Raw genomic sequence first — 27,493 nt, 5'->3', positions numbered from 1 at the left:
CAGACCTCATTATCATGTGGCAAGAGGTCATTTACATATGCAAATCAGGTTAATGAGAGCAGAACTGTAAAAGGCTTCATTCCAGAGGCATTTGCATATCTAGCTTTAGAAATATTTGAGTGCTCTGCCCCTAGCTGTGCAACCAGGACACAGAAGCCCTGGCAGTATGTCTTCAGTGGTGATTATGTTCGCAGACAGCTGCCATCCCGGTTTGCAACAGCTTCTATCTGAGGTATTGGCTCGTTTGAACACAGAGGGTAGTTGTGTAATATCCGCTTCTGCACCAGACTACTAAGAGGCAGTTAAGCCTTGGCCCTTATTGGGACAACATGTGGGCTTCTGACAGGTAGATATATGCAATTTAGCATGAAGAATACAATTTCCTACGGTGCTGTCACTAATGTACGCCTGGTGTATGATGAACGAGGAAAACAATGCAGGTACCAGGCACAGCTCTCTAGGAAGGATATATTCTGTGCGACATGGCTCCACACAAAATACCACATTTATTCGCTACCTATCTGGGCCCCTAGCCCCCCAGGTACAAGGAGGGCTCTCCTGGATGTTTGCAAATCAGCCATGATAAGGCCCCAATTCCTCCCTCTGACTTCCTCCACAGCCTACACAGCCTGCTGTCCCTCTCTCAGCAGTGTCCTGGACAAGTGCGTTGGGTATGTCTTGAATGTTTAGTGGCTAAGCACGTTTGCACAGAGTTCCTCAGAAGAAGCATCTTTTACTGATTCCTTTCTTTCAGCTGTTTTGTTTTCAGGAAAAAAATATGAGTACTCTTTCACTACAAAGCTTTCTCAGGTATCGCTGTCTGCCAGGGACTTCTATGTCTGGTTCCAGAGAGAAAAGAAAATTACCTCATAATTTCTGAGAAAAGTTACTGATTTTCCCTTTGCTCCTGCCCAGTCCTCCTGACTATGCTGAGCACATTTCTGGCACGTCTCAAGAGCTAATTTCAGAGAAGAAACTCCTTCTTGAAGGAGGTAGTTCTCTGCTGTGACATGCATTGCTACAACCTTCTACATGGCTGCTGGGCAGTGCCAGGCGGGCAGCCTCAGAGTACGTGGTACTGCTTTTACGACTTGTGAACAGAGGGATGCTGCTACAAGTTCTCCGGAGCACGTTGCTGCTGTCCCTGTGCCCTCAATTAGCAGGCAGAGCTCTGTGCATCTCACAGCCAGGAAACACGCAGTGATTCCACGCGCTCGCTGTGCAGCTCTGGTGATGACCGTGTGTGTATCAGGCTGGAATGAGACGAGGTCTTTGCCAACCCCAAAGCACAGGATCCAAACCAAACTGTCCTTTTTTTCTCCTCATTTTATCTCTACCTCCACTTATTCTTGGGGAGCACTGTCCCAGTCCCACATCCACACACAGGTAATGGAGAATTCACCATCATTCAAGTAATCCCGTCCATCAGTTTAACATTATGTCCAGCCTCATATGCTACTATTTGTGGATTTTCTCTCATTTAGCCCTGCATTTTTAACTCTAATGCATCAGCGTGGGTCAAACTTCACTGCAGTAACTCCTTGGAGTCATTCCTATATTGCAATGCTTTGCCTGTAGCTATTCTCAGCAGCTCTAGTATGACGGACGAGATGAAATATCTGTGCCTATAGGAGCAAGAACTGCACTTACACTTTTTTCTGTATTTCCTGGGACTGAGCTTTTCCTCCTCTAAGCTGATGGCTATCACAGAAGACTGCTTCTGTGCATACACAGCACGCAGTACAGAGACACCTTGGCATTCGTGTACTTTGACACGTCAGCGGACGGCTATCACCATCTCATACAACATACTTTTTGCATGGAGTCAGCCTGCAGACTGAAGATGAGATTCTCACAAAAGCACAGATTTACCGGTGTGCCTGAAAGACTGGGTGCTCCTTAATGCCTGTGCCATGCACCCTATCTGCTCGCACGCCAGAGTTATAGTCATGCAGCTGAGCAACCCGCCTTATTGATAGCACAGCTGGATGTGGTCATGACTTCATCACTGCCGGCTCACAGCTACGAGAATTCCCTCCCGTTTAAGAGCACTCAGAGCTGAGCAGTTGGTGTCCCTGCTGTGCCCCCAAATTGTCACCTTTGCAAGCTGATCTCTCAGAAAAGCATTTCATCATTTCAGGGCGGAACTGTCCTCCTCCATTCAACAAACTCTGTCACATGGCTGCGCTAAGAGACAACAGCAAAATTCAAATTGTGAAAATACATACCTGGGGGGCTAACAAAAGTTGATTTTTTTTTTCATGTTTGAATTCTACTCTTCACCTGTGGAAATTCAAATTTAAGCCAGCTCCAACTTACTGTCTTTGTTGTTTCTGGAGGTGTGTCTTTGTCTTGGTGTATATCCCCCTTCCATTATGTTCACATTTAAAGCTCCTTTCACAGAATACAATTTACCTCCTCGTGTAGCGTGAGATTAGAAGCCGAAGACTCTGTTTAGTAAATGACGGTTTAGGAGGTGTTCTGTTTTACATAAGCAATAGCCGAAAAGCAGCCAAACCAGAAGGGCAATGAAACTTAATCATTTCTAGGAAAGGGGAGCAGCCCTTTCATTATCATTCACTTGTTGGAAATATAATATGGATTTTTAAAAGTGTTAATAACAAGCAGTTTTTCACTCGCCTGCATTTCAGGCTGATAACATATCTTCTATATTTTGCTTAAAATGCAGCCCTTCCCATCTTAAGAGCACTGAACTGATTTTATTGCCAATTCTGAAAAGTGTTAACAGGAGTAAATCACCCCTCACATTACTGCTGTTGTTCCCTTGCCCTGAGCCAAATTCACTGCTAAGCACCTCTGACCACACAGCTCATATAAATGTTCATAATAGAGGAAGCTCTCACATCTGCTTATTCTCACACAATTAGAAAAATACACCTTATAGAAAGCTATGTCATATATTTGGGTTAGAGCTTACTTTTTCACCCCATCGGCTCAATATTCAGCAGAAAAAAGTCAGATACACAGATGCCAAAAAAGTGCATAACATTAAAAAAAAAGAAAAAAAAAGTAAAGAGGGAAGCTAAACCATTTGATGGTGTCAATTTTCATTGTGTACTACACTTTGGGAGAGCTTTTGAACTCTGGTATGGAGGAGCATTATTAGAAACCAATTCTCCTCAGTGACCTCTGGAGGCCTAGTCCTATACAAGAGCAAGCTAGGTGCCAAAATGAAAGGGGGAAACTCATTATGTAGAGGTGTATTTCTGAGGTATGAGCCAAACACAGGGAACTGCAGCAAGTATGATTGCTACAGATAAGCCTAAAATATTCCTGCAAGAAATGAAAAGTCGTTTCTTATTTTTTCCATCTTGTGGATTAATTTCCCCTATTCTATTTTATACTTGTTACATCTGCTTTGTTTTTGTTCTTGCCTCCCCTATGATATGCTGTTCACCTTTTTTTCTTAATCTTTTGCTCCTGATGTCCCCTGTTTCTCCTTCCTAATTCTCATCTCATTATAGTCTTTCCCTGTGTCCTGTTTTACTCTTTCCCTTAGTTCATCTCCCTCCTCTCCTTGCTCCCTCTGACTCAGTGTGGCACAAGTTCATATAAAAGCTTAGCAATGTAACTATGAACTTCAGAGAAAAAAGTGGAAAAGCAAATGACTGTTGCATAAACTGGAATTAGGAAGTGCTGTTAAACAACGCTGGCTCAACAGAAGTGCCATCACCGACATATCTGGAGAGTTGGGAGTTTCATCTCATTTCCAGTGCTGCACTTCTCTCAGTCTTTGCTGATAGTCTGACAAAGCCAAAGCAACCTGGTTGAAAATGAAATGATTTCAACAACTGTGAAATATTGCATGACAATGGCTAACATAAAGCCATCATCCTCTGTGTTTACGTTGGTACTGATTCTTAACAGAATGCTGTAAACTCAGCATAAAGCTATGCTTTCCAAAAAACAAATCAGGTACAAGGTCAACTCCTCTACAGCCAACCATGCTCCGTCCCTATAAAGAATTATTATATCAATCTAAGCTGGCATGTAAGTTGATGCTCACCCCTCTGAGCTTCAATTTGCATTTTGACCCACAGACTTATTCATCTCTTACTGCAGAGAATCATAACCCCCTGATCACTACATCCACAATATCCCAAGAATCAAGGGATGCATACGATCAAATCCACTTCCTTGTCAATTAACCCATTGCAACATCTGCACGGAAGATTTAAATAAGGAGCATCATATTATGCTGTGTGGTTGATAAAGTAAAAACGCAAGCACGGACAAGGTTTACAATTTGGCCTGCTACCTCGGCATCCATCTCTCTGAATGGAAGTTATTTATACGCCCGCTGAATTATGGCTTGTATTCAAATATTGGCAAAGCTGCATTGTACAAAAAATGTAACATCCGCGGTATGCTGTGGTTGGATACAGCTCCCGAGGATATCTTGAAAGGGTAATCTCTCCTTCAGGAGCATGTCTGTCAGTCCAAGACTTATGGGTGGATCCTTATCGTCTTAGACTAAAAGGTGCTACTGAAAAATGTACTGGCATAGCAGATACGTTCTTCCTCAAATAAATGTACAGTGGAAAGGACACCTTTCGTGGTCTTAGCTAAACAGAAAACCTACTAGTTAGAAGGAATTCTGACTTTTATAAAATTAAAGGAGGGTTGGCTTTTTTTCCCCTTGGGGAAAAAAAAAGACCTGATGAGTCTAACAAAATGCATCGTGCTGACAAACGAGTTGAATCTGGACACGGTAAAAAAAACCCTAAGCTCCTTTGCCATTTAAAATAGCACCCAGTATAATTAGATACCCCACATACAGTTGGCATGAGCACACAGAACAATTGTCCTCCCAGTTAATTCGACAGCAACGGCATTAGATTCTCCAGCTGGAATGACATCTCCTGCTCCTCCTGGAGCAAACAGCCAATCTAGCAGGTCTGAGTGAGAGAAAAAGAAATCTCCCACGTGGAAGGGCTGTAAGCAAATGGGATGCAAGTTGAAAGGGTTCCTCCTACATTCAGCTCAAAATTTAGGCTCTCTGTCAAATAACTTGTTACTGACTGAACTGTGACAGAACTGTTTCCATTACCAAATATTTCAGAGGAAACAATTGGTTAAAATACAGATAAACCTCAGCAGTACCTGTGGAACAAAACTGTGGCATGGTGCTGCTGCACGAGCCAGCTGTGATGTGCATTAGTGAAGAGAGAAACCATCTACTGTCTGCCCATCGCCCAAATCAAAAGAAACTCAGAATAGAAATACAGGTCAAGATCTCAAATTTGGGAACCGAATATCTACACACTCATTGTAAAACACACACCGCCACCGAATCCAACATTATCTGAGGCTAGAGATTGACTGCAGATATCAATACCCAAATCCAGTGCCACTTCAGGCAATAAGAGCTGCTCTTTTTACTTGACAGTATAGGCTATATGGCTCTGTAAGAAGTTTGCTTTCCTTCTCCATCTCTTCTAGAAAATCACTTTTGGCTCACGATGTGTTAGTCCCAACCTTCTCTGTGCATTATTTCAAACTCTTGACATTTCTCTTATGAATGTATGATGTAATAAACCTTATTAAAGCATACAAAGACAACTTCAAGTCACACCTGAACATTTTCAGAATTCAAGAGCTCCCTGAATTTGGTAGTTTGGCTTGGTACAGCAGGACAGCCAACCAAAATGTTTGCTTTTAAACTCCCTAGGTCCACAGGTGTCCAAGTATGGGGCCTCAGAGGAATCACGTATCTTCAGGAAACAGGCAGCAGAAAGACCGAGTATTTTTTTCTGTGCTGCTTTAACAGTACGTGAGAACAACCGAGATTTTTGCTTTATAAGTATTTTGGCTGATTAAGGACAGGCCCTTTCTTAAGTAGAAGCTAAATGAACCCTCTCCACCTTTTCCTTTTGTTCAGCTCTTAAATTAACTTCCCAGCACTTACACGTAGCCCTCTGCTTGTTCAAAGTGCAGCCGTTTTTGCACACGGTAAGGGCACGTTTTACTGAAGAGCAACTTGTGTATTTTGCAAACTGCTTATTCCTGGGGTAGACGTAGCCTCTGAGAAGCAGGGCTGCCATGGAAAATTGGAAGACTCACAAGGACTGTAGGCTGCATCTTTGGAAAGTGTTGCTATGGCAGCGATGGAGTGAACCTACTCTTTCCTCCGGTGCTGCCATAACGCTTGGAGCCTGCGACGAGGTGGATGCTGCAACCAGCCAAACAAGGGGGCACAAGGGAGTTGGGGAACGGGAACCTAAATGCAGAGAGACTCAGGCAGTCGGTGGAAGGGTGCCCCAAACTGTGGCGGTAGCAGTGCAGGCCCTTGACAGAGGATGGCCCCTCTTCTCAAACTGCATGGCCACCCATCTTCCAAAGGTGAAAAGCACGCCTATGAGTGCGTGTGGTCGGGGTTTGTCAGCCTGGCTGTGGCAAGGTGAGGAGTCAGAGCCATTAAAGGACAGGCAAAGGGTCTCGTGGTACAAATCAGTAAGTGCAGATTTGCTTAGCAAGTATGGGAAAACGTAACAGGCCATCTGCCGATGGCGGACAGCTAAGACATGACAAGGTTAACCCGTGTAAAGAAACATCTCTTCCACTTGTGGCTGCTGCAGAGAAATGTCTGAGGGGCTGAAAAACTCCTGAAGATCTCTCCCACAGCAAACTGTGAAAAGCTACTGCAAGCTACAAACAGCTAGAGAAAATGGCATCTCTCCTAGAACAACAACAGCCTTCTCTCAGCCTTCTACTGAGATACCAACCTGTAAAAACCGTAGACTTACTTTTAAAGAAATGCAACCACTTGGACAGGATCCTATACCCAGCTACCAGGACTATATTCCTTCAAAGCAATGAAACAGAAACACACCTTGGTTTTGCAGAGAAAAACACTGTGACTCTGAATGCGTCACACTTGTAAGTAATAAGTAATAATGCTTATTTGTCTCACCTTAAACACGGAGACATCCATGGAGACAAACAAGGCCTTGTGTGAGCTGCACAAGTCTATTTATCCCTGCCTCATCTTAACTAGTGCCAGGTTACAAAGAATCAGGGACACAAGTATCAGGAGAGCTAAAATAAAACAATACCACTGATGGTTGTAGTAATACATTTATGGCTTTTTTTGTTCTTTCCCTTTGGTTCTGGAGCCGCTACAGCACACGTTTCAAGTTTTTGCTGCGACCGAGAGGCCCAGAAACAGACTTTTTTTTTCCTCAGACGAAAGTCAAACTCTTGGTTGAGTCGTGGAAACGAAGCACCGCAGGATTTCTACCAGGTAACACCAGCAGCGCGAAGGAGCCCCAGAACCCACAACACGGAGAGCCCGCCTGTGGGAGAGGTGAGGGCTGCGCGCTGACCTCACGGCTTCACCTTGCTCCAAAGGGCCCCGTGCCCCACGGCAGAGAAACCCCAAGCGACCTGCACGCTCGCTAATTAACAGGCTGCAATTAATACGCTAAGGGAACAGCGGGGTTGCAGAGGAGGGCTCTGGGAAGGGCAGCACCCTCTCCCAACCCCCTCACGCCGCACTGAGACCCCCGGGCAGCCCCTTGGGCACCTCCTCCCGGTCACCTCGCACCGAGACCCCCTTCCCCGAGCCGCCTGGGCGCCTCCCCCCGGCCCCAACCAGCCCCGACCCCGACCCGCCGCTTTCACCACCCCCATCCCCTCCCCGGCCCCCCCCGGCCGCCCCGCTCCGTGCGCTCCGGGCCGGCTCCAGGCCGGGTTTTGCGCGCAGCCGCGCCGCCCCGCTCGGCCGGCGGAGCCCCGCGCGCTCCCGCTCCCTCCCCGCCGCAGGCCGCGCGCGGGCGGGGGCCCAACGGTCGCCGCCCCGCCCCCCTCCCCTCACGCCCCCCCCCCCTCCCTGAGGGGGCCCGGGGGGGGCCGGGGGCTCTTTTTTGGGGCCGCCCTTGGTCCGCACGCACCGATAGTTGTCAGAAAAACCACCCTGACGTCATCCCCGGGTTAAAAAGAGCTGGCTTTTGTTCTCTTCCCCCTCCCACCACTTCTCCCCCCCCCCCCCCCCCCCGCCCCGAGGATCCAAAGCGAGAACGTTGGCAAAAAATAAAAATAATAAGGATTCCTCTCCCCCGCGCTAATTGCGATGCAGAGGGGGGGTGTTGCGGTAGGGATCCTGCTCGGGATCCTGCCGCGGTGTAACGCTGCCCTCTGAGCTGCGGGAGGGGGGCGGCCTGGCCTGCCTGCCTGCCCCGAAATCCCGTCGGCGGAGATGGCAGAAAAGCGTTTTAATGGCAATCGAAAAGCGCTTTAATGGCAGTCCATGGAGGATCGCAAGGTCCGGGGATGAAATGTTGATTAAAAGGTGTTGATTAAAAACGCTCTGTGTGTGGGTCGGTTCTTTTATTTATTTATTTATTTATCCACGTCCGCGACTTGCTTAAATACAAGTAAACAGCCCGAGCGAGCAGAAAGGCAGCTTTCCCAGCCGCCCCCGGTGCGTGCTGGAGGCAGGCCATCAGGAGTTTGTGCAACGCTTCGAGCGGCAGCGCGCAGATTTAAAGCAGCGTGCTCCGAAGGGTTACTGCTTACACTGCTTACACTGCTTATTGGGGCACCATTAAACCAGCCCCGAACAGGCCAATGTGCTTTTTCTCCCCCTCCTTCCCCGTTTCCTCCCTGCTGCCGAGCCGCAGGGATTCGCGATTCCCGACGCGCAAGGCCAAGCCCTCTGTTTCGTTGCAGTCACAGGTTTTTGTGGCAAAACTTTCCAAGCACGTTTTCACTCTTTAGGAAATACCGAGCTGGAGGGTTCCGTATACATTGCCTGACTCCGTGTGAAAAAGAAGGAGTTACAATTGTGTTGAAGAACATTTTTGTTGTTGTTGTTCAGAAGGAGGTGAGTCAACTTCCTACACAAAGACTTGAATCGCCCGCCCTGCGCATTAACAACAAAAACTGGCCTCTCTTCCAGGCTTGTGCTCATGCACACGCACACGCCAGGAGGAGAATTGCTGGCAGGAGGGGTGGATGCTGGCAGCCGCCATAGCAAGAGGGCATTGTCAGTGTGCCACGCTTTTATCCAAATGGGAAACGCTTCAAGTTTCATCTTCTTTTACCACTTCTGTTGTCGCCTTCCTGCATGGCTCTCCCTAGCTGCTGGGGAAGCCTTCTCCAGCGTAACTCAGAATTGTTGCTGTTAGCTGTTTTACATCAGTCTCTACCAGTCCTGCCTCAGGGCAGGAACCGTGGTTAACACCCAGCTTTTGAAAAGGGGAGACAGAGTGGGCAGAAAAATATAGCACAGATGAGTCGTTTAAGGCCACAGAAGTCTCCTGACTATCTCCTGGGCAGATGTAGGCTGCGCTGTCTCACCAGGTGTTCAAACATCCCTAGGTGAATTGTAGAAGCAATGAAGATTTCCATCATGAATAAGAAATGGGAAGCACTTTTTTAATCTTTGTAGTTTTTACCCAGTGTTTATTTAAATAGAAATATTTTGGGGCACATCTTTGGGTGTTCCGAAGGGCAAATACTTCTCATAATTTATTTACCCCACTGTGGTCTGGTCACTGTAAGATGACTTTTTTGCTAGAGGAATGATGCTGAACTGTAGGTACTCAGCTAGGTCTGGCACTGGCAGATACTTGGGTGTTGCCAATGAGATTTTATAATGTCCTTTCTTTTGCATCTGGCAGGAGACACCAAAAAGGTTGACCAACTCTGCTTTAGTGGCTGGATTTTTGTTGTTGTTGTTGTTTCAATTTTTATTTACGTGTTCAGACCTATTTTAGTTAATCTTTATTTTTGTGGTGCTTAGAGAAAACTATTGGAAAGGCAGTATTAGATAATGTGACAAGTTGAGGATGACTATTTCATAATAGCATAAGGCTTTTTTCTAGTATTAGATGTAATTCATTTATTTTAAAATGGTGATGACAACAATAATAAATTCTCTTGTCTCTGCAAGACAGACTGCAATAGAATATGGGATATAGTAAGCTGCCATTGTCACTTATTATCCTGCAAACACATGGAAGACAATGGAAGGTCAAGTATCTAAATTAACTCTTCTAGGTCTGTGCTCATGGAAGGTACCAGATTAGTAGCTGAGGAGAACGAAGGACTCCTTTTATTCTCAGAACAGGTACAATCACGGGATCTTTCCCACACCTTACCTTACTCTTCACTGCCTGAAACCATTTTTGGGATAGACCACAATTACACCTGGAACCTGCATAGACTTGCATGCTTAAATTTATTTGTAGAGCTAAGTCATTAGTACTAAGAGGCTGTGGAGTCCTAAGACGCTGCGGAGGCTGAGCTATCTGCTGAGAATGCTAAGAAAGTTGTGAATTATTCAATTTTTATGCGGATACTTGTGAAATACCACTGGAACATTTCATATAAGCCAACAAACAGTCAGCAGATTACCTGCTTCCATTCTGGCCTAGATTTGATCTATGAATGAATGGCTCTCAAGCCCTTAAAAATGCCCTGGGCAATCCTGTGCTATTATCTCCACCATTGTTTTTCCATCCAGATACCACAGGGATGAGCACAATCAGTGGAGAAAATGAAAATCAAATTGCCTACCAAGAGCTGACCATATGGGGCAGCTGGTTGCTACCTCCCAGCCCCCAGCCTGATGTCTCTTCCCTCCGACGACGTGATACTGAGTGGTAGTCAGCCCCCATCACCCCTTCCAAATCTGTTTTTATGCTGCAGCCAAGCACATTTCCTCAGGTTTTACATTTTCTGAGAACGTATCCTCCGTTCCCTTCGGTTTCCTTGGGCCTCCGCAGGCTGCATCTCTTTGTTTGGCTCCCCCCCCCCCCCCCCTTTTCTGCTCCCTTGAATATGAACAGCGGGTCTAGAAATAAGGAGAGGAGGCCAAGAGGAAAATGTGTCTCGCTGAGACTTGCCAGATATCCAAGTTGCATGCGGAGAGACAGAGTTTCAGCTCATGTGTCTGGCTTGGACGGCAGCGTAGGCCATTAAACATCCTGTTCCTGCCTCGCACCAGGCAGGCGGTGCTGGAGGGGCTGGAGTTACTGCTGTGTTGAGCCGAAGTAGAGCTGGTTTTGCCATCCCTGCACAGGGAGGCAGTTTATGTTACATGTTCAGAGTGAGGGCACTGGGAGGAGAGGAGAATTCTCCAGTCAAAGGCTATCACCTGTCAGGCAGAGGCACGCAGTGCAGGCTTCCTCCTGCCAGCTTATCCCATTGGAGTTTCTGGCCCTTGGTTTCATGGGGTTCTGCAACAGTGATGTGTGGTAAGCTGTTATTATTATTTACTTGTTGCTTCATGGCAGTTCACACGGCCCAGTAAAAACTGGAGCCTGCTGCGCTTGGCACTGTGTAAGCTGTGGTACTACGTCCTGCCACCTGAGGAATATACAATCTAAATAGACAAGACAAGCAAGGACATGAGACGGAGGCGTACCAAACAACAACAACAACAAACCAAAACAAATAAACAAACAAAAAAACCACCAAAAACAAACAAAAAACCCACCCCAAAACAAACAAAAAAGCTATGTGTTGACTTACAGACTGTGTTCTTTGACAGTTCCAGAAATGAGTACAGTGTGAATTGCCTGTGCAGTTAGATAAAAACACCTTCCTTTGCAAGGCAAATTAACAAAAATTAACAGAAAAAGATCCGAGGTGTCTCTGCCACGGTACCTTAACACACTTAGCTTTACTTCATTGTTCTCAGCCATTGTTCTCAGATCGTGTAGCACGCAGATTGTGTAAGACCTCTGACTATTTTGGGACACCTAGGTGAGCACATTGCTCGCAGTGGGGTGAAGGAGGAACTCCGCGGTACCTTTAGCTGTGAGTGCTTTTCTTCTATTGGTTTGTGCCCTGACTTCTAGTAATCTCTGAGAGCCTGAGGACATACATACATTCATTTGTCTGACAGTTTTGAAAATGCCAATGTTCTAAAGGTTAATTATATATTTTTTTTTACATATGTGTTTGGTCTGTAATTTATTTTGTACAATGTAACTATTTCTACAGCACTCCCCATACAAACACCACCTCATTCTACTGACTTTATTGATATGAGGTAGCTATCAGCAAGTGCTTCCATGCAAAAAAAAAAAAAAAAAAAAGAAAAGAAAAGAAAGAAAGAAGTAAAACCACTATTACACTAATAGCTTTCTGTCACACAGTGACAGAGAGTTATTGTGATGGTTGGGCACCTCTCTATCTAAAATACCAAGGCTCCTAGTTTCTCCTGCACACTAGTGGGGAAGCCACAGAGAGACAGAAGAGCAATTCCAGATTCTGTGCTGCAAGTGCTTTCCTTTCCCAGAGGCTGGCTACATCCATGCGTGTAGAGCTTTTGATTAGATCTGCTGTTTTGCCTATGGCAATCCTCACTGCAAACATCCTTTGTCTATACATCATTTGAGCATCTATACATGATAAGATTGCCACCTTTTATTACAGTAAAAAACCAGGAGCTTTCTTCTCAATAAGCTTTCCTCCTTCCTCAGCTCTTCAACCACCCCCAGGGGAAGTGAGAAGGACAGGAAAACTTTGAAAAACCTTTAACTTCTTTGTTCTCCTTGGAAGAATAGGGGAACAGTTTTTGTAAAGACTAAGGTAGACGTTCATAAAAGGGGGCTTAGGTGGGCGGCATAAAAATGGGAAACTTGGTAAAGTATGCACACAGCAATGCACACAGCAATACGCACAGAGCACCATATTGGCAAAGTCACATTTTTCTATAAAAGGAAAATTATATCTGCACATTTCTTAGCTTACATTACCAGTTTTGACCTTTTTTTTCCTCCCTGTTACTTTTAACACCAAGGTCTTGGCATATTATGATGCACTACAGCATTAAAGACTTCCTTTTTCACTGTGAATAGACCTCTACTGTAACTAGGCAAGTTCCAGTATATTACATGTGAATGAATAAAAATGTTGAAGCGTGAACAATGTAAAAAAGAAAAGGTGGTAGGCATAAATAAGCAAATAAATAATGTAATCACATTTTCCTTAAGATAAACAAAATAACTTTACACTGAAGAATCATGTCAGTAAAGAACCACATCTGCTAAAAAAGAAGTATTTTTGTATCATGCATCTGGTTGTGTCTGAATACTTTAAGTAGTCAATGCATGCTGTCAGTTAGCTTTTACTATACAATAATACTTCGGACTAGGACTGAAGCATGTGATATGGATTTTCTTGGAAAACACCACTGTGTTTGCAAACCCAGTAACAGAGTAAATCCAGTAATGGGGCTGTGTATCAGCACAGCCGCAGATTCAGAGAATTTAAGCAAGGAAATGACCCCCATAGGTCAGGGAGCTCAACTTTCTGCAAGTGCACGACTGTTTGCCACAGTTTGCCTTTGGATGTTTTATCCTCTCAAGTTTTAAATATTGTATTTGATGGGACTTTGCATGTTTCCATTTGAAAAATGTCCTCTAGATGGAAACGCATGGCTTCTGGGACGCTACCTGATACTTTGTCCAAATTTTGTTTTTCCTTAGTTTCATCCCATCACATTTAGCTGTACCAATGCGCATGTTATCAATGAAGAAATTCCCCTCCATTCTCTCTGTTCATCTTTCATGTATTTCTAGACAGTTGTCGTTTTGTCCTTGTCACCTAGATTAATAAATCTGTCCCCTGTCCTTCTCTAATCAGTTTTGTTGCTCCTCTCTGAAGTCCTTTCCAGCATGCTGGCAACTTTGTCTTATGGAGGTGTTTATAAGTGGATGCAATATTCAACAGAGGTCTTCCCAAATTCATAGACAATCTTTTTCCTGTCCTGACGTTACTCCCTGCATAACTCAGGCCAAAATTGCATTGGTCTTTTAAACTGATACATCTCGTTGTGAACTCATATTAAATGTGTTGTTCATTATCACCCTTAGATATCTTTCTGCCCAGATGCTTTCCAGGTTTTGCTTTCCCTTGGACATCCAGGTTTCTGATTATTTTTCCTCAGTGTATTAGTCTATATTTTTCCAAGTTGAATCTCATTTTATTGCCTGCCTACATATCTAATCTTGTTAGTTTCCATTTATATTATTGCTATCCTCTCTTGACGTTTGCAGGCCTCCTGGTTTATTGTCGTTTGTGAATTTCATTAATGTGCTATTTACCTCCTTTTCCACATCATTAATTGAGATATTTAATAAGAGCAGATCAAACCCATGCCCCTACAGCAACCCAGCTCAATATATCACCTCCCAGCATTACCTGCTGCTTACAGCCATTCCGCTACATTTTCCGTCCAGGTCACAGGACTCAGCTTCAAGTCAATTTTAGTTAGATTTTTTGTAAGAGACTCATTACAGTTTGTAAGATGTTTTGTAGGACTTAGCTCCATGACCTTCCCTCCTTTTCCTTCACAGCACAGATGTGATGGATGCTCCTTCCCAGTGTAATAGCAATAATGAATTAGACAACTGTATGGAGAGAGAAATGGCTGCTTCAGGCCGAAAAAAATGGAATGCAAAATGGTCCCTAGTCTTCATATTATTATTATTATTATTATTTTTTTATGTGCTTCAAAGTTGTCATACTTTCCCTTCCCTTTGTGTCCTGATCGGTGAAGCTTTGTTGCTTCTTCTCTCAAGCTCACGTTTGCAAACACCACTCTTTATTTCCCATACTTCCTATGGTTGTTTGTTAAGCTCTTTGTTTCATGATGATGTGCTCCTCTTTTCTCTGCAGACCTCAGCTAGCTTTGAACATTAGAAACTGGCCACATCTTCTTTCCTTGTTTCTAACAAGAGGACTGTGTAGATAAATTCTGTGAACTGATGTTCGTTTTTTTTTTTCTCTGTATTTTTATGATTAAAAATCACACAGGACAGAGTGTTCTTGAAGCTACCTGTAAAGTCACTTTCTCTTCCCCTCTCCTTGAAGCAGCACGACAGAAAGCCCACTGGAGTGGGGAGGGAGACTCCTTTGGTGTAAGAGAGGAAGCCTTCAAGACTAACTCGGAGGTGCTTTCTTTGTCTACTGTAGGGTCTCCTGTGGCAGCCACGTTCCCAGGTGCTGCTCTGTATTTTACTGGAGCAGCTGGCCAAAAGTACTGTTGCTCACAGTATTTTGAAAAAGCAGCTTTTTGCTGTTATTTAAGGGCTGGTGTCAAAGCTGTGCAGTAGTAAGAATGTTCTTAGAGCTACATGGCTTAGTGATGCCATTGTAAATTTAGCACATAGTGATTGCCTGCAAAAAAACATTTAATGGTTAGACAGGTTTGGGCAGCGAAGGTTGTGGAGGAAATTGGAAGAGGCAGGAAGGAGGAGAAACACTGTGAAAAATGTTTTCCTTCTTGTTCCTTTCCCTGGATCTACTTGTAGCCCTTTTTTAGTCTGTTGAATGATGGAGAAAGGAATGCTGCAGAGAAAAATACCACCCAAGGGGACAAGTCACCCTAAAAACCTCAGCACCTCCTGAGATTTCTCCTGATTCCTTTCACTATCAACCCAGATTTCTCAGTGCTGCTAGTTTTCCTTCCTTTTTCGACCTTAGCCACTCTTTCCCGTCCCTTTGCTTTTATTGCCATGGCCCTACTGTATCCTTATAGCTGAAGAAACCCTTCTGTGCAACTGGCTTTTGATGAAGGTAGGCTGTGAGTACAGAATTACATACAGAATTAATAAGAAGAGTAAGTGTGAGTCCACATTTAGGGGCTTTTTTCTTGCTAGAAAAAAAGACATTGTATTTGGTACAGATATTCTGGGGTTATCAGTGGTGTTAGGCATGCAGAAACATCTTTGAGAAACTAATTTCTTGGTCTGGAAGAGGGAAAATTCAGGTAGTCCTTTCTACTTTGAAGATGCTGAATTTTCTGAAATCAATCTCTGTCTGTTTCATTAAAGGAAGAGGAGAATCTGTAGCTGACCTTTTTATCTTCTGATATAAAAAGATCAGTAATGACACTGGACAGATACAGTTTTGAGGGAAGGAAGCTATGAAGCCTGGTAATGCATTTATGGTGATGACTACTGATTTCTGTTCTTGCCTGTGTGTAAGATCCTGGTGTGATCTTAAAGAATGTACTTGTCACAATTTTCTCATCTGGAAACTAAAATAATCATACTATCTCCTTGTCTCTCTAGGACTCTGAGAGTCTTAGATCTAGTCAGGTTTTCTGACATGAAACTATGGAAATAAATAATTTTGCCATTATTATTATTGAATGCCTTTGCACATTGTTTATCTTTCACAATTCTGCCTGTGGCATCTGATTTAACAGCTGCCGTGTGTCCATGGCTTGTGTTGAGTTCAGCTGGAGCTGAGGGGCTCAGCACTGATCTGATTCACGCCAAGGCAGTGGAAAAGGCATCCAAAATGTTTTTTCTGCCGTGCTGCTCCATAGGCATTCACTGTGCAACCCAGCCTTTTTTCATCTTTGCAAAAGATAATAGCTGTAATAACTGTTAACAGAAATGTGGACTATGGTTCTTTAAAATGTTTGTTATAAAATGCTTTTCTTTTTCTTTTTTTTTGTTCATTAAACTGGAAGCCTGTCTTGTGGGTGAGATGTGCAGTAATGTTAGAGGCCAGTGGGAGGACAGGGTGAGGCAGGAAGGGTTGAAAGTGATAGCTTGGTCAGTGAGGGCTAAATCTCGACTAATCTTCAAAGCAAGATACAAGTCAGGATTTTTCTTCTGTTTCTCTCCAAACTAAGGCCATTGTGTTTCCATCCTTGGCTGTGTCAGCAGTGATAGCCCTTTTTTCCAACATTGATTGTTGACTTCCCCTGACACCATATCACAACCCATTAGTGCTGAAAACTGACAAGCCCAGCTGCAACAGCAAAATGGCAAGTTTAAAAGAAAATATACAAGGGACAGGCACAGAACGCTATTAGTATAAAAAAGTAGTTGTTTTTTGTCTTACCTCTGTAAAGGTCAAGAATGCAAACATTTTTTTTTCTCCTGCTAACAACAACTTATGTGTTTTTTGAACTAACAGTGCCATTCTCTTTTTTATTTTTTTATTTGTTAGTCAGGCTGTGTCATGGGTTTTAGAAAAGCAACCATGCTGAGGTATAGTAAAAGAGAATCCTTCCTTTATAGAGCTTGTAAGAAACATTTTGCCTATGTATTTATAGCATATGTTGTGTTTCTTTAAGACAAAGACATTTCGGATAAATTAATGGCTTAGCAGATCCCAGGTTCTGAGGTCACAACTTCAAGCTTTGGTGTTATTTCTACAGTGGTATTTCTCTCTCTCTCCCTCTCCCTCTGGAGTTACATGGTAGGTGTCAGCACTCTGGAAGGTACACTAACAGTAATGGCAAATGTTCCTTCTGATTGTACAGGTGATTGCCCAGGGGAAGAAGGCGACAGCCTCCATATTTCCAGTGCTGTGTACTTACAGAGATATAGGACTTGAGCAACGGCAGGCAACTTGTCAAAGCCTTAGTGCCAAGGTTCTTATTTGATACCACTCCAAGGGCTGCACGCATGTTTTGCTCAGGCAAAACCCAAGGGACGCTACAACCCAACAAGTACAGCCCAACAGCTATTTTGACACCACAGTTTGTTGTGAGTGGTTATGTAGCAGCAACAACGATGGGAAACTGGTGAAGTGCATTATGAAAAAAAAAAAGACTGAAAATCAAATTAAGTAAAAAAGAATCCACAACATATTTGGAACCCGGTAGAGGACAGTGAGGTTTCAAAAAACTCATGTTAACAAAAGTTTGGTTCTGAACAGGTGGGATCATTTCGATTTATTTTTGCAAATTGATAGCTATGGACGCAGAGGGCATTCACCTCAAGTTATCTATTCAGACAGCTCTTTCATCACAAACATAAATGAGTTCTTTCAAACTCATATCTGTGATCATTTGTGTGGTCGTACCTGGTATATCTCCCGTTTTGCCAGGATGTTTCAGAGGAATGGTTTCTGCCACAGAGTGCTCGAAACTAAAATCTACTCATCAGATCAAGAAAATTATTCTCTCATCCCAATTTTATGGGTGGGAAACTGGGATTTATTGACCAAGTGACTTATCCAAGATCAGACTGTGCACTTGTCTTGGAGAATGATTGCCGTGTGTGAAAGTATGAATTTACAAAGCCCAGCCTACTCTGTGATGAGTATTTGGGTGATTATCTAAGGATCTATTAAAATACTTCTGTTTTTAAGTAACTCAAAGTGAAGTGTGTGGGCAGAGAGTGACCACATTGGGAAACAGAAGGCAGAGGAGCTGGAACTGAGTCAGTTGACATCCTGTTTTCCCATGTGACATCTTTCTCATTTATTCAGGTCCTCGGTCTATGACTGAGAATGAACTGAGCTCCATCCTCTTCTACTCATTGCTACAGAACTGAACTGCCTTTGAGGCTTCTTTGCCTTTCCTCTCTTTTCCACTTACTTGAGGGACCCAAGAACTTTCTAAAGTGCTCAGGCACATCTTTGACATTTCTTTTTAATGCATTGGGATTCAGGCCTAGTTTGTCTTTACATAGTAGCTACGGCTTTAATTGTGGGTCAGATTCCAGAGGAATTCTTCCCCAAAATTGTTTTTATGGATTGTGTAAGTTATGAAATGCAACATAGAATGGGCTTGTACTACATATGAGACTATTGTCATGAAGAAGCTTTATCATGGCAATCCTAGGTCCAGTCATTTATGGGCAGTTTTCAGCCAAAATTTTCAGAAACTAAAGGATCCAGAAATCTGACTTACTACATATTTACTCCAGTTTTACACTGGCATAACAGCACTGAAGCTAAGAAAGTAGTGATAAATCAGGCTTCAAACCTCCTTGGAGTAGTTCTCTCTCACAAGAAGAAAAAAAAAAAGTAATGAGATCTTCAAATAGTTAAAAAAAAGGAATATAGAAATACAGATAAAGGTATAATTACACTGAGCCTAGCTTAGTGCTTGTTTGTTTCATCTAGCTAGCTAGTCCAGTTGTCCAGGTCTGAATATAGAACTTGCTGCTGGTTTTTCCTATATGAAGAGCGAGGTGTAGTAAATGGCTTTGCACACATGTACTGATTCCTGAGATTTTCTATTAGTATTCAGTCATCATTTGCCAACTTTATAAAGCAAGCATGGTTTTAGTGGCAAGACAGCATGCAAGGAAGTCTCTCCATGATCAGGCTTGGTCAGTGAAGCATTTGTTTGTCTTCTTCAAGGCTCAGTACTTTCACTGAACTTGCTCATGTCTCAGTGAGCCAGTCCAACAACAACCTTTCATGAGATTTCATCTGTCTGGTTAACCATTAGCTTAAACTGTGGTAAAGCTACCACAGTTAGCTTTGATAAAAATAAAGTCAGACAAAGCCAGACAGAATGCAGGATAAATTAATGTTCTCTTGGGAACCAATGGCTATAGAAGAATGTATATCCACATTGTAGATGGTAGCTGATGGTGGGTTGGTCTTGACTGTAATCAAGGATGTCACCGAGGGCTCGATCAGTGGTAATGGTGGGATTCGTGCATATATAGGAGAACAGGCAGGTAGATGCAGGTGGAATTTGCCTTGTGTGGTGTTGGCTCCTTCTTCTGGGCATCGACTTTAAAAGCCTGACATACTGTTTGCCAGCTGTCCGTACTCCTGAGCAGTCTCAGCCAGCCATATTCCACTTTACCAGGTATCTAAAATCTCAGTTATCTGAGCTGCTCTGCTCTACGCGCTCCTTTTGTGTCTTCTGAGATAGCACAGGAGAGAGTAACAGCTCTAAGTAACAAAGTGCTCCACTGTGTTTCAGATATTGAAAGGAAACTGGATATCATGGAAGTAGTTGCTGGAAGGGAACCGTTTCTCAATTTACTCAGTCCTCTCAGTGCTAAAATAGTTACGAAATGAGGAAACAAAATGCCTGTGTCTGAGAAAAGCTTCTGGAACTTCACTGCACTTATTTTTTAAGACAATACAGAGGGCTTCCACTTTAAAGGGCACTTTAAAACTGACTCTGTGTGTGCTTCAGCAAGAATTTTCAGAATTTTCTCGGGCTGCAGACACTTTGGATGTAAGGTGAAGCAAGATGATGTGGTCATTTATTTCCTTCAGACTTAACTCTTCCCAAAATGAAGAGTGGGTGTCCCTCATCCACTAAATATGTTCCGTATTTTTTTCCAGTACTGTGTAGGTAGATGGTCCATATGTGGCACAGCTTGTGATATCCTCTGTGTTTATGGACATCCAGCAGTTAACTTGCTGAATTCCTTGGTGGATAGGTATTGTCTCTCTAAAAGACTTGGACTCTGATTTAGGCATGAGGATTTTTTCAAATGAGCTCAGCATATTGAACTTTATTAGAAACCTGACTCTTATTGTGGTGTCTGAGATTTGAGCTCTTTTGAGTATCTGCCTCAAGAGTAACCCAAAGGCCACTACAACTTGGATTCTTACATCCTTTCATGGCTTTCAAGAATTTTGCTATGAAAATTCTCCCTCAGAAATGCGTTCATCCCTGCTTGGGAGCCAATTCCTTCCTCCTAAAATCAGTGACACACAAATGCATAATACAGGTTATAGATGAAGATATTTTGTATGTGAAGGAGAAAGACAGCTTACAGGTGTGATGGGGAAGGAAACTGGGACTATCCTGAGGTCTTTAAAAAGTTCAGCTATGTACTCCCTGTGTAGCAGCAGCAGCTGTGGGAGGGAGAAAAAGCGGTCTCCCGTTTCTGTTCTTTTTGAGACAAGCAGCCTCTTCAATGGTGCTAACGCTTTCTCGCTGAGTGTGCTGCACTGGCAGGTAGCAGCAGCACGGGGAGAAAGCTGAAGTGGCTTTAAAGCAGTTAGCACAGGTGCAGGGAGTAGTCTGGCTGTGGCAATGCAGAGCTCAGTAACGCTAGCTGATTTATTTGCCAACCCAACTGCTATGTCTTGATAACGCCCTGAAACATACCCATTGTCCTCAGAGGTCTTGGTCTCTTATTTCCCTTCTCCTGTGAATTCCAACCAGAATTTGGCCACTTTTTGCAAGATGGTTACTTTTTTATAGTTAGCTGTGAGTTAGTTTTCTTTTATCATGTTTGGGCAACTAAATAATTAGCCTGCTTTGGAAAATGCTGAGTCTACAACAGCTCCCAGTGAAGTGAAGAGAATTACAGACTACTCAGCAATCTGGAAAACAAGACCTTTTGCTTATTAAATATGGAGCTGGGAACAGATTTTTTGATTATTTTTTTTTTTAAATTTGAGACTGCATAAGCTACAGCTTATATTGGGGCTTTACATGGAGAAAGTTAATAAAGGGTTAGTAAATGACTAGTAGCCGTTTCTATTAATGACTGATCAGTTCCTATAGTGTCCAGCAAGTTTTTTTTTTTTTAAATAATGCTTAAAATGGTCTATAGTACACCCATTCATGTACTTTTAATGTACCTTTGACCTCTATAACATAAAAGTATTGTTTCTTTGTCAATTTTATATCTCCAAGAACATCATGTGTGGCCATGATATATTTGTAGAAGGGATTCTTTGGTTTAAATGGCTGCTGACTGAAGTCAGCTGGGGCTGACTTCAATCCAGCAAAAGAATCGGTTTGGGGACACAAATAATGGGGCTCTGTAGTCTTGTGGACAGCTTAACCAGCCGGAGAACGGAAGCAGGTTCTTTGAATAGTCTTCCTTTGTCCACCATCACGAAATCAAAAAGCAAATCTTTTGAAAAACACAAGGAAATAATTCCCATGGGGCTTTCCTAGGCTCATCCATCATGGAGAAAATCCAATTTTCCTTCTTTCTCTATTGTACTCCAAGAAGCCTTGTGACCAGTTAGGTCATTTTAGCTTTAAATGTTAACTTGCCTAAGACATTTTAAATTGGTAGATGCTTTTCAAATCTAGACCTTAATCTTCTACTCACACCCTGAGAATAATGATCCATAATTTTTGTCAAACGCTTAATGATTTTTGAGTGAAAAGTATTTTGTTTATGTTGCTGTTCAATAATAATAATTAGTATTGCCATTGCAACATATATTTTTAAAGGTCTAGGAGGCCAGTGGCTTCCCACCAGAGTGGGATAGATAGTTTTACCGTGTCAAAGTCCTCTTCTATGGATATTTATATGGTAACTAAATGTCAGGCCTACTGTTTCAGCTAGGCAATATCCCAGTTACACTGAACTACTAAAATGTTCATTCATTAATTCATTCATTTCCTTACTCCTTCCGGAATGTCCTACAAAGATATTTTGCCAACCTTGTTTACATAAATTCCCCATTGTGTTTTGCATTTTTATTAAATAAAGGTGGTGTTTGAAATAGCTTGTAAATTGACAGGATACAAATTAGTGGAAAAGCAAACGTTAAAGAGTCGGTGATGTCTCTTGGTGAGCTTTGAAAAACATTCTATTTAGGACCAATCGTGCAGGTATATCATTTATTTTTCTGCTTTCCCCCTTCGTTCATTTGTTACAACTGGAGAAATTTGCATGAAAATTGGTTGTGTGTTTTTTGCCGTGTTTACCTGCTTCGACTATTTATTTTATGTCTGCAGTTTTAATGCTTGTCCTGTGACATCACTGCTCATTGCTGTGCAGATAACAATGATGTCACAGAACTGAAGGTCTGAAAGACTAAGTGCATTTGGAGGCTGGGAATGAAATTAGACCCATTATTTCTTTTGGGACACCCATTGTAGCTAGTAGTTGTAGTTTTTTTTTTTTTTTTTTTTTTTTTCCAGCTACTGCTTAACCCGCTGTCCTCCCTGCCCCGATCTTTCAGTAAGAGATGACCACAAGACAGCCTCTGGGAAACTAGCTTCCTTTAAGACATTCAGAAAGCGGATCTGATAAATCCAGACCTTGCTGGGTAGAAACTGGAAAGGTAGCGAGTACTTCTTCCAGCTTTTGCCCTTTACGCTCCAAATAATTTCCCACACCTCAAAAATCTACGGGAAGTGACCTCTTGGTCGAGTGGCAGTCCCTCACCACCAGCAAAGAAGGAGGCGGGTGGACTGCTCCTTCTGCAGCCCGTGCTGGTCGCACACCGCCGCTCTCCCTGCAGGGGCTGCTTGCAAAGTGAGTTGGGCTGCTCTGCTCTCTCTCCTGCGACTAGGTTTGTCATTTCTGTCACTGTGACACACACACACACAGCAGCTGCCAGTGGCCTGGGGCCCTGGGATTCTGACTCACTTTTCCTGCACGCCGGCTTGCTACGCTGCTGTCTGCTACCTGCAATGGGCTCTGACCTCTCTCAGTGCATCAGAAAAGACTCTGCTGCTGCAGCTTCAATGGCATGCATGCATTCACCCTCTTTGATGATATCTTTCCACCCTTTCAAACCACCTTTCAAAAGCCATTTGGTAGCAGTGGCTTGGGTTTTTCTTTCTTTTTGGGAGATACTGGTTGAAGGATTTTTTTTTTTTTTTTACTATGAAGTGAGTGAAAATGTACTTGTCCATTTTAAGTACATTTGAATAATTGCTAAAAATAAAATGAAAAAATCAGGACTCTGCTCTGCAAAGTAGTTTCCAATCCCCTGAAGAGTAACATGGCTCTTTCTGACTCCACGCAGGCAGACAGGCCTAATTCAGCTGTCTGTTGCATGGTATGTTTAAGTGGTTTTGTAAAACAGTGTTCCCTAAATGTTGACAGTTTAATGGATTTCATTAGTGCCTGCCTACCGGCTGAGGGCTCCGAGCTGCCCCCACCAGGGTTAGCTGAGATGAGCGCAGAAGTGGCTGCGGGGAGGACCACCCTCACCTCTGTCAGAGCTGCTCCAAGAGCTGCATCTGTGGCCCTGGGACAGCAGCCAGCCTCGTCGGTGCTCCTGCACCCACAGCCCAGCAGCTGGTGAATGCTTGTGGTCATATGTCCTTTCCTTTCTTCTCGTTAGGCAGAAATGAACCAGGGCTCTGCTGCACGCCCTGAGATGTTTGGGCCTTCTGAGGGTCTTCTTCCATATTATCATGCAGCTAACTGGCCTCAGTTCACTGTCTTGGGGCTCAGGGGGTGCCTCTGTTATGCCGAAACATGCTTATGCTTCATCCCCTGTGCCTCTGAATCCTGTAGCTGCATAGAGTGTCTAATGACCCACCAAGTCCAATTTCCATTAGGAAATAATGTTCATGATTTTGTTCCAGTCACTGCCCAGTAAGTTGAATAACATATGAAAGATAGCCTCATCAAGGTAAATAATAGCTGAATCAGGCCTTTGTCTGCACTCCGTGAGGTCAGAGAAAGCTTAACTTCTTTGTGCGTAGTATGTGCCGGGGCAACATTTTGAAGGGGAAAGCATGAAATGCAATAAGAATTCTTAGAATAGATAATTATTATCCCTTTCTTGAACAAAACGCAAAAAAGATTGTCCTAAGAAGCCATGAATGTAACTGAGAGCCTGGTTATCTCATTGCATGTCTGACTGTTCCAAAACTGAAGTGAAGAAGACACTCCACAATTAGTAGAAGTAACTTAATATTTTTTCTGGGAAACTGAAAATGTAGAGAGTGACAATGGACTATAACTGTCACTGAAGACAAGTGCTACAGCTAAAATTGAATTCCAACATCTACTCTGTGATGTCTAACAGCTTCCTCAAATTTCCTTTTTGGGCGGATGACTGGAAATCCCCATAGTAAGTCCCAGACCAAAGATGGTTTCTGCATTGCCATTCCTGGGAAGCACTGTGTGAACTACCTGTCTCTGGGTTAGGCACTAACCAAGAGAGAGCAGTGGAGGCTCTCCCACACTTGGGCACTGTGAGCATCAGCACTGCAGAGCATTTGCAGCTTGTCTCTGTCAGGTTTCTAGGTCCAGGCCAGTTCCCAGGGCCAGGCTGGTGCAATGGTCCTCACATTCCTCAGTCTTTGTGGGTTTAATCTTTTCTGTTGCCTTCCTGGGCCCTTTGCTGGTGGAGGTGAGTCAGTCAAAGTGGTGTTCATTCATTCCTTAGCTGAGCTGACTACAGAGATTTTCAGGACCTGTTTTACTACTACCACTGCATCGTGTGCACTTCTTTTTGCTCTTTGAGTTCTGTCATAGCAACTTTTTCAGGAATAGTTTGCTGTTGAAGCCAGAAAAGAGCAGTGAGACACATAAGCAGGTCTTTCATACTCCAGTAGAGGTCAGATACCTACCTACTGTAAAGGAGCTAATTCATTACAGCAAGATAGATTGTAACAGCTTATTTGGAGCCCTATTATATAAATCACTTAAATGTGTATTTACATAACATTCCTATTAATTACCACAAAGACTGTAATGAGTGTGAGCTGTTCCAGTTTATCTTGTAAATATGTATTTAAGCAATTCTGTAACAGGTAATATTTAATCAATAGACCATAACAGATCATTAATCATGCCAAACCTTTGTGTAAAAAGTGAATTTGTACTGGTGGAGCATAATGGATCCTTTGGAGTACCATTAAACATATTACTCTACTCATATGAAAACTTTACAATGCCACTAATGATCCATGTTAAAATCTCTCCTGTGACCTCCCGTGTGGTAGGTCTGTGTATTGACACGTGAGCATATTTTTCTTGAGGTACAGAAGCCAAGAAGTTACTTGACAGTTCTCCTGTTTGGGCCCTTGCAAGGAACTGAAAAGACAAGCTCCAAGGGCTTTACCTGCCTTCCTCTTTCTTGGCTGAAAAGATATTGGGAAAATGTTTATTTTATGGTTATTATTACTTACCCAGTATCCATAGTTCTATCTGAGCATCACACAATCGTGTTTTACAGCATCAGTTGTGGCAACAGCTCTGAAAGGTAGAGAAACATCACCATCATCTTTATAAGTGGGGAAAAAAAGAGATAGACCAGGCAGGGCATATGTGTGCACTAGAGGTACCGAGATCTTTCCCACCCTACACTATTGCTGTTAAGCAGATGACTGACCTTAATTTACTTGAGTGTAGGCAGGTAACACCGTTGTTTTTATGGAAACCTAAGGTATTATCTCAGGGGAAGCATGTGCATGCTCAGGAGCTAGCATTTAAATGGTAGTATTTAGGTGGTCTTTGCTATCCTCTTCAAAATACAGGGGCAGACATGGATATCACAAGCAGGAACTTTTTAAAGTACTTAATGCACAAGGCAAACAGAAAAGAGAAAGTAAAAACCCAAAGAGCTTTAAAGAGCTCCAATAAATGTCCTAAGAGTTTTGTTTCTCTCACGCTGTACAGAAGACTAGTCATGTCATGAAAAAGCAGGGAATTTGAGAAGAAAATCCTGCTTACTCCACCTGTGCCAGCAGCCCAACTGATTTTAAACAGACTGCTCCTGAGAGGGAGGTGAGCAGGTTGCTTCTGCAGAACTGAATTATCAAGTATTGTAGCTGCACCACTGAAAATCCACTTGACGTCCTATGAGTGCTTGCCAAACTGTCCTGAGAAGCTGGCTTCAAGCTAGAGCTGAAGTCATAGCTAAAAGTGTGGAGCCAAATCCTGCTCACGTGAGTGGGGCTGCTGGCATCAGGCAGGACTACTGCATGGTTAAGGTAAGCAGGGTTGCTTCCCAGACCAGGAATGCAATTCTAGAAACTGTTTGTCCTACATCACAAGCTTGCCTTGCAGTTTGTTGCGAACAACGGTGCCTGATCAGAGAGGATTCATAGCTGAAGTAATAAGAAAGTCTTGGTCCAGGACCATAACGTATTGGCAAAGATTTATGGGAGGTCTGTACATCACTGGCCCTGGCCAGGTCCAACGATCTCATCCTTTCATAAGTACTAAATTCACTTAATTTTTTTTTAAAGCTTTTATTAATGGTTCCTTTGGAGCTTTTGCAGTCTGTTGTCTAATGCAGGCTTTGATGAAGTTTTAAAAAAACACCTCAGCAATAACAGTTCTCCTGTGTAATAACTAATCAATATGTGCTAATCATTTGCGAAATACATCTTACAGGGAAATGGTTCTGAAGTTAGGTAGCTGCCAAAACAGAAAGAATAAAAGAAAAGCAAAAAAAGCTTCTTTAATTCCTTAGCCAGTAGGTATTCATAAATGTAAAAGATTAACCAGTTTTGTGTTTTTGCCAATTAGTATAGAAATTTTATGAGCTGGCATGAATATTCAACTCAAATGATTTTTTTTTTTTTTTACAGCCAAGTTATAAACCTCTAGAAAACATGGGAGGCTAACTCAACCCTGAACATAGCGGTGAAGCTGAGTGCTGCTATAATAAAGCAATCTATTAAAAGGTTATCTTTCATGTAAGATTGCTTTCCCTAAGCACCTAAGCATATTAACAACATCTGAAAGGCACTTGTAATTATACACACCTCAGAAAAGATTTAAAATTGCCTTCTTTGTCCACGCTTATAAAAACATCTCAGTCACTCTGTGATCTTATTCTACCTATGCACCTTAAGGCTTGTAAAAGCAAAATGGAAGAAGCAATCACCCATCAGAGAATTGCTCATAGGTGAACTTTGGCTGTCTCTAGTGGCATTAATTTTGCTCTCTGTGAACTGCTCTTGACACTCTTGTAAGGTCTGGAGAATTTTTCCCATCCCTGACTGGCCTACATGACTATTTGGAACCGATTTGCACTTTGAAGATGATGCTTTGTGAAAAAAAAGAAATCGTTCATTTAGTCTCCGAAGAACAGCTTTATGGCTGCATCCTACAACTTTTTG

The 27,493-nt window shown here is 43.0% G+C and overlaps 1 protein-coding gene across 2 annotated transcripts in view; it reads left to right on the top strand.

The window, feature by feature from the left end:
* The first annotated feature begins 7,199 nt into the window (after nt 1–7,199).
* Nucleotides 7,200–27,493, top strand: part of LOC308191905 (uncharacterized protein) — a 176,367-nt gene continuing 156,073 nt past the window's right edge. For both annotated transcript variants that reach the window (XR_013948370.1, XR_013948371.1), the window contains exon 1: nt 7,200–7,327. The gene's annotated coding sequence lies outside the window, so the exon portion shown is untranslated. The remainder of the gene's footprint in view (nt 7,328–27,493) is intronic.

This window comes from Anser brachyrhynchus, assembly GCF_964034855.1.
Source record: "Anser brachyrhynchus genome assembly, chromosome: 3".
Classification (NCBI taxonomy): Eukaryota; Metazoa; Chordata; class Aves; order Anseriformes; family Anatidae; genus Anser; species Anser brachyrhynchus.
This window is presented reverse-complemented; position numbering and strand designations above follow the sequence as displayed.